Below are 7,974 nucleotides of genomic sequence, written 5' to 3'. Positions count from 1 at the left end.
GTTCATGACACACAGTGTATATTCTGTATGTATATATATATATATATATAGGTATGTATATATATATACATACAGTATGTCCCAATGAGAGTACGTACTGTGAATGACTTTCAGCCTCTACCACATCAAGGGTGCAGTCACACCAGTCTTGTTTAGTCCGCTTTAATCCAACTCTAGTCCGTTTGCCTAGAAAGTCCGGTTCGTTTGGGGAAGTGCGAATGCCCAACTGAACTCTGACCCGCACCAAAAAAGCGAACTCTGGTCTGCCTAAATTTCTAGGACTCAGTTCAGTTGAAGTGAACTCTGGTGTGGTTTGAATGCATTGCGAATGCAAGCAGACCGGAGACTGCTCCAAAAGCAGGAAGTGGACTACAGAGCAGGGCATTCTGGGTAAATACAACCAAAACAAACGCGCCTTTCTCGTACCTCATATGGAGCCGTCTCCGCCGCCTTGTGTGAAAAACAACATTGTCCATGGTCTTCTGCCTCATCTTCCACTCATGCTGAGTCCATTGTTGAAAAATGTTTGTTCGGCACATGTGCCACAGACAAAACAAAAATCCTAAAACCGCTAAAATTTAACGCCACTCCATCTTTGTTTTTATTTCCCTAGAAGTAAGTTGCGCTCAATGTCTTCTTCAGAGGTTTTCATGTCATTTCCTTCAGTAGGTCTTGGTACAGCGCCACCACAGGCATGGGGGGGAACAGGTTGGCTTGATTGACAGTGCAGTGTGAATGCGAACCGCACCAGCTGAAAATGTAAACAAATATTCTGAAATTTGGTCCTAATCAAACTGAGTCTACCAGACTATCAGGTGTAAAAATGACCCAAATTGTAGCTCAAAAGCTGTTAAATTGTCTACATTAAATCCATGTTGGTTTTTAAAGGTTAGTTAAGGTAGCCATCTTGAAATGGGTTGACTAAGAAAGATAATCAGATTATGTGTTGGGGATCAGTCTCAGCTACTCCCACATGTACATGTACGTCAATATTTGCAAACCTGATTGAGTTTTTGTGTGTTTTGAGGTCAGTTAACTGTAGAAGCCATATTAAATCAAGCTAAATAGTTAACCATGCACATGCAAGGCTTTCACTGGAGTGTTGTTCCAGGGTGGGAGGGAGGGGGGAGAAGAAGTTGAGGAGTGGTAATAATTTTCTAATCACGTGTGATGGCTTATAGACACTAAATGTTTGAGAGCAAACAATTTTCTTTCCAGCTGGCCTCTTTATAGATCATGAAAATATACTACTTAAATCAATGGGAGACAACCCACAATGGCAGCCCTGCTGTTCAGTGATGGCTTTTGTGCTGGAGATAATCTAGAAAGGTCATCAATCATGTCATGTGTCCTACTCAAAACACACACACACACATACAGACTTGGTAATGTAATGGATTAAAATAAGACGAGTTGCTCCTTCTTCACACAAAGAAAATGGGTCTCTTAAAATAATCTGGGGGGGGAGAGATGTGAGTATGCCATCAGTGTGCTAAGAGAAAAGACAACTCCAAACTCCAAGGGAATCAATAAGGCAAATTGTTCCAAATTCACTGTCAGGGCATGTGGTGAGACAGGCGTTTCCACAGCAAAACACTCCCTGGTTGAGCTGGAAATGTACAATTGACCCCGTCTGCCTTTTCAAAATGGTGCAACATTATAACCTGAGGGAATGTGTTGTCATCCAAATGAGATAAGTTTATTTTCCGCGATGTAGCATTTGTTCCATCAGGCAGGGAGGCTATAAAGCTCGAAGGATCAGTGGGGAGTCGAAGTCGACACATGTGGCGCGAACGAGGAGCCCGTTGAAAAGGTTTGGCCACCACCCAAATCTCTGCCTCTGCCTTCTGTGCGGGCTCAGCCTTGGAAAGCAGGAGGCCACAATATTGTGGAACAAATTTCCTCTAATCTGAGCGTGCTGGTCCGGGGGCTCCGGTGGGAGAGCTGCTCTCATGTGCCCTCGCCGCCTGTCCCACAGATCGGACCGGTTTTACCCTTCACAGTGCCAGCACAACTCCATGACGAATGAGTTGTCGGCGGGAGGGGGAGGGATGGAGCTGCTGGGATCTCAGTCTTGGCCCCTCGTACGGGCTGCTCATGTGTGTTCTCAGCAGGCCAAGTTTCGCCTAGGGGGAAGGAGATGAGAGGAGAAGGGCTGGCACGAGATCGTCCAGCTCCCACCTGCATCCTCGGAGCCAAAGATAACTTTAACAACTTTTACAGCTATCATTAGCCTAGTTGTTCTAATCAAATCAAAAGCTAAAACACAAAGCCTTTTCTTTATTTCAGATAGAAATGAATAGATTGTACCGAGTGACAACGTATTCGTGGAACAAATCAGAAACGCATCCCGTTCCTTTTTGGATTTTCAGAAACCTATTTCCCTCAACAGTTAAGAGAGCGTCCTCCTGTTGTCACGGACAGCATTTAGATTAAACGTGATGCCAAAGGCGCTGATGGAGACAGGTCACATGCTCTGCTGGGGACGGGATCCATTAGCTTCCAGTCATTTTACAGCAGCGCCTCAGCTCAGGATTGATCCGAACAGGAAAGAGTGGGAGGGATGAAATTTAGAGCAGATAACTATTTATTGTGGTGCAGCTATAGAGCTCCGCTTGGTACATTTTTTTTTTATTATTTTATAGGCGTTCCGGAGCAGAAATTATTTATAAGGTGAGTTTTGGCTTTTAAACTTTGAAACAAAAGCTTTACTAATAAATTAACTTATTTTAACAAAAGCTTTACTAATAAATGAACTTATTTTAACATACAGCTGAGTTTTTTTCTTAATTATACTTGCTGCCATACACGTCGTGTGAGTCCAAATATGTCTAATAAAGTGGAAAAAAAATGTCGCTTGTCCATATAAGTCGCATCTATTATGCGTCACTGCTGACAACCCGGAAATGAGGGCCGGTGTTGTGCAAAAAAATTAAATGGCTGCCAAAAGGTGGATGCAGGAGCGTGCACGGGAGGGCTTTAACATTTAACAAGATTAACACTTTTTTTTTTTTAATATTTGCTTGAAATTATAGTAATGTGTCTCAGTTGAACTTTTCCTTAATAAATGCACTTTAATGGTCAAACCAGCTGCATTTCGTCTGGGCAGCGCGGTGAAATGCAGCTGATTTGACATTTGCTCGAGGAGTTCTGGAGTGAGACGAAGGTACCTATATGGCAAGCCAAGTGTCTCATTAATAGCCACTTTTACCTATTAATGAGACGTTTGACTTGCCATATTAGTCAAGCGCCCTCTAGTGGCTGAAAATGGTAGAGTTCAATATTTTCCATGTCATATTAAATGAAATCATGAGATTTCATCCAAAAATTGGGTTATAAATATTGGAGGAAAAAAAACATAAATATGTTGCTTCATTATATATGTTGCAGGTATGCTAATTTATGCAAAATGTACACAGCGAAAAATATGGTATTTGAAGGGTCCGGAAAAACAATAAAATAACGCAACTAAAAGTCAAATTAGTAAAAGTCAAAACCTTGTGAAAGAGTGAAATAATCATTGTAAATTTATACTGTGTTACACATGCATTAATAAAACGCACGTTCTTTAAGAATTTTATAGTTTAACTATTCTTACATTTTAAATAATGTTACTACATCAAGCATGTGATGCTCATGGGGACTATATTATATATTTGACAGTTAATCTTTTTTTATTGTTTGTTTGGTTGATTGTTTCGATGCTTTGAATCCTAATGGTGGAAAAAAAATTACGTAAACGTATCACGTCATGGAATGAAACTTGTTTAACGTCTTGAATGTCAAGGTTTTGAACAAAAAACTCAGAGATGTGATAGTGCTTGAAGTATTTGTTGGGGATAACTCTCAACATCATAGCAAATTTTAGCTAAACATTTCAAACGTCACTTTTTGTTTTAGTTGTTTTTGTGTTTTCTAAATTTGATCAGCTGTGCAAGCCAGCTTAAATCAGGTAAAACTCCTACGGTTAATTAGTAGATTCAGAAAATTGTATTAAAATCCATCCAGTGGAGATATTTTGCTAACAGACAGGCTGGGTTGACTTTAATATTTAATGTTTTAAGCAAAAAAAACATTGTGTCAGAGATCATTATCAGCTACTACCACACCAAATTTTAACTCAATCTCTGTAAAATAACTGTTAAAGGGATTTTTGTCTTGGATAAGTTTGATTAGCTGCGGCAGCCATCTTGAATTGGATTGACATCAAAAGGTTATCAGCTCTAGATGTACATGATTCCTTTCTGCAAGTTTCATTCAAATCTGTCAACCTCTTCATGAGATATTTTGCTAACAGACATATATTGTTTGTTTTTAAACAACAGGCATTAATAACTCCTTGAACTCCTCATTACTGAATCAGTTTTCCATTCAGATTTTTTTCTTTATTGAAAATAAAAAATAAAAACTGCTAAATTCATTGTTTCCAAATGCTCCAGGTTCGAGCGCCACAAAACACTTCGACGTTGCAGAAGCTTTTTATTTATTTTCATGTCCAACAAAGGGCTGTTTGAATTAAGGCAGAACAACAGAAAAGTTGACTTGTTAACACGGAGGGAAGGAGGAGGACTCGCGCGCTCTCAAATGAGCAGTCTGGGGCATTTCATGCACACTGAGGGGTGGACTGGCGAGGAGGAGGAGGGGTTTCCATGGCAACAGTCAAGTCCCCAGCTGTCATGTTTGGGCTGAGATAGGTGCTGTGAGCACAGGGACCACTTAACCCCAGCCACACTTCAACTTAGGAAGTTAAAATGCTGCTGGGTGTCTGTGCTGGGCCTGACTTAAAATGCAAACTCTATACCCCTGGGAAGATAAGGGAATGTTTCTGAATTAACCCGGGGACACAGGAGCTCTGCAGAAAGCCTCCTAAGAAATAATTAACCATAAATGTTTTGGATGTCATTGTATGATGTTTAAAAAAAAAAAAAACTGATATTGAGTGAGTCCTTCTCAGAAAAATAAATAGCTAAAATGGTTGGTTTTATTTAAAATGAGCAGCTTATATCCAATTAGCATACTCAAAAACATCTTATCGCCCATATTTTAAGGACTATCTGCTTCCAGTGGATTTATCTCGACCATTACAAATAATGAGAACCTAAATATGATCCCAAAATGAAATTATATTGTACGTGTACAAGCCTACTCAGACAGAGAACATGGTATTATGTTTAAAGTGGTGCTTTAAAGCTGTTAAAACATGCCGACTGAAACAGGGCAGGGAAGTGATTCATGAGTTATACTGTAGCTTATTTCAACATGTTTTATTTGACATACGCAAATCATAGTTGAAGGCGCACAAACCGCTTGACGTTGAGTAAAAAAATAAATTGTGTTTTAAGGAATCTGGTGTTGATACAATAATTTCTTATAATATGAGTCTTATTAAAAGTTGGGGGTTCTCTTAGTTATAAATTTGTTGTCTTTTTTTGGAGGGTAAATTAAACAAATGTTTAACCAACTATGCCGTCAGTTTTCAAACTTTTCTGCCAACTGTTGCACCTGGATTATCTTCATAAAGTTATGTTATTCAGATTTTACCATATAAACTTGTACATTAAATGGGAAACTTACCACAGCTGCAGCTGTTTGGCATAGCTTTGCATAAAGATAGTAAAACCAGAAAATGTACACATGTACATGTAGCTGTGCACATAAAAACAGAATGATTTATTGTCAGGAAGTTTGTCATTATGTAAGATATTTGACTAGTAGTATAGGCAGGAGGTTGCAACTAACAGCCTGAAATGAAAAATATATATACATCAACAAAATCATAACAATTTTCTGTTTTATTGTGTAACTTAACACTGTGTAGTCTTTATTGAACGTTATTGTCAAAAGTGCTATGACGAGTTTTATTTATGTGGTTGTGGATTTAGCCTAAAGACTTTGATTTAAAGCTGCGTTAGAGCTACATCCACAGAAATCCCCATCGTGGGCAAATTTAAACAAATTGGTGGACATTTAGGTGTCTGAATTCACATTAGAGCTGTCATTTCTAACCCGGGCCCGAAGCCCGGCCCAGCCCAAATTCGGGTTGGGCCAGGCCATAAAAATGTGCTGGATGGGCGGGCTGGGTCGGTGTTGGGCTTTTGATTGCGTCAGCAGATGCGCACGGCTGGTGATCCAATTATATGGCAACATGGCTTGCCATACAATCACCAGCAGCACACGGCCATTTGACCGCGAGCTGACCAACCTTGAAAGAGGTAAAATAAAGTGCAGTTAAGCTTCAGATGGGACTACTGGTACTGCCAGGAAGCGATCCATCCCCCAAATGGACGTTCAGCCGCTGCACTCAGCGGACGCGCGCGGCCGACGACCCAAACAGGTGAAATCCCAAAGCAGACATGTCAGAGCAGGGTCCATGTCTGAATCATGCAGAATGCAGGCAGAAGCAGGGATTTAATGCAATTTGATGGACATGAAAGGACAAACACCCCCTCAGCTCTGATCTTCTGCCCCATTAGCTGTGCACGTCTGTTAATAACTATAAAGCAGTCAAAGCTAAATTTAAAATGGCGGGGGTCGGGTTCAGGCCTATAATTACTGTTAATTCGTCGGGTCGGGTGGGGTTTGGAAATGATGACTACGGGCTGGGGCCAGGTTGGGTTTGATTTTTTGGGCCTGAAAGCAACTTTAATTTACATCCAACCGTAGTTTGACTTGCGCTCAAATTGCAGCATTTGGAATCCACTTCACCAGAATAAACACGCTTTAAACAATTCTAACGTTAACTTCTTTAAGCGCCATCGTTTCTGACTAAAAGTCCAGAGTCAGAAGACTTCCAACCAGAAAACGCAGAACCGTGTTTTCGTTTCCTGACGAAAGTTTCTGCTTTTAGAGTGACGTTAAATACCAAATTTACAGTTTCCATGCATCAAAGGAGAAAAGTTATGATGTAGAATACAATTTAACGTTAGATCCTTCTTAGATTTATGTTTCCTTTTTAAGTTGTCTTTACACTCAGGATCACTCTGCCTTTTTTTTTTAAATCAGTAACAGATATTGCTTGTGACAGGCCAGACAAAACGTCCAAGTTGTTTTGCAAGGGAAAATCTAGTATTGTCCCCTTCTGGGTGTGAATGGCCATCTAATCAAGCTCTCCCTTTCACTGCAGCTGGTTTACAGCGAGCAGCATGCTGACCTCTCAGGGGCCCGCCTGCGGTCCCCCTCCCTCTCCTCCCCATCCTCTGGGACCCTTCAACAAGCTTTAGAGGCCAAATGAGGTGTAAGTCTATTAAAAGGGAGTTTGTGTGTAGATCACAGTCCCTCTGGGGGTAGGAGCCTTTGCCTTGTCATTCAGGTGCAGCTAATTTCCTTCTGCTCTGCACGAAGACGTGGGGTCCGCTCGTGGTCCTCTTCGCACTCAGACGAGACCCGCTGCTTGAATTTCAAATGGTTGCTTTTTTTGTTGTTGTTGTAAAGGCAGCAGGTGATTTATTAAAACAGAACAGTGAAACAAAGAGATGTTGGGAATCATACTTGCAATGAATGCAGTGATTCCGTTTACTACTCAAAAATACGTGCAAATGCCCCCCTCAGAGACGTGATGTCGTGCAGTCACGTATGTAAATATCTGATCTTGTTCTTCGCTTCATGTTGGATTGCTTCACAAATCAGCTGGCAGGTGAGGGAAGAAAAGGAAGGAACAAGGACACAGGCGATGCTTGAGTGAGCGTGAGTTAGTGTTTGCGGTGTAATTTGATTGTAGCTCAGGTTTTGTCAGAATTACACCATGTTCAACCAATCAGGATGCTGCAAGGAGATCTGTTTATCACATGGTGAGATGCCTTCATCCCCGGACACAGTCAGAGCTGAGGGCAGGAGAATGACTGGACAATCACAATGATGATGTTTTACCTTGAGTTGCCTCTCATTTTCAGTTTCCAGGAACTAAAACAACGCATAGGTGATGAAGCAGTTTGAGCTTGCTCACTTGATGTGAAGGTGTTAATTCTGCACAGTAGT

This window comes from Nematolebias whitei, chromosome 17 (genome assembly GCF_014905685.2).
Source record: "Nematolebias whitei isolate Nwh7 chromosome 17, NemWhi1, whole genome shotgun sequence".
In the NCBI taxonomy this organism is placed as follows: domain Eukaryota; kingdom Metazoa; phylum Chordata; class Actinopteri; order Cyprinodontiformes; family Rivulidae; genus Nematolebias; species Nematolebias whitei.
The sequence above is the reverse complement of the archived record's forward strand: the minus strand, read 5'-3'. Positions refer to the sequence as shown.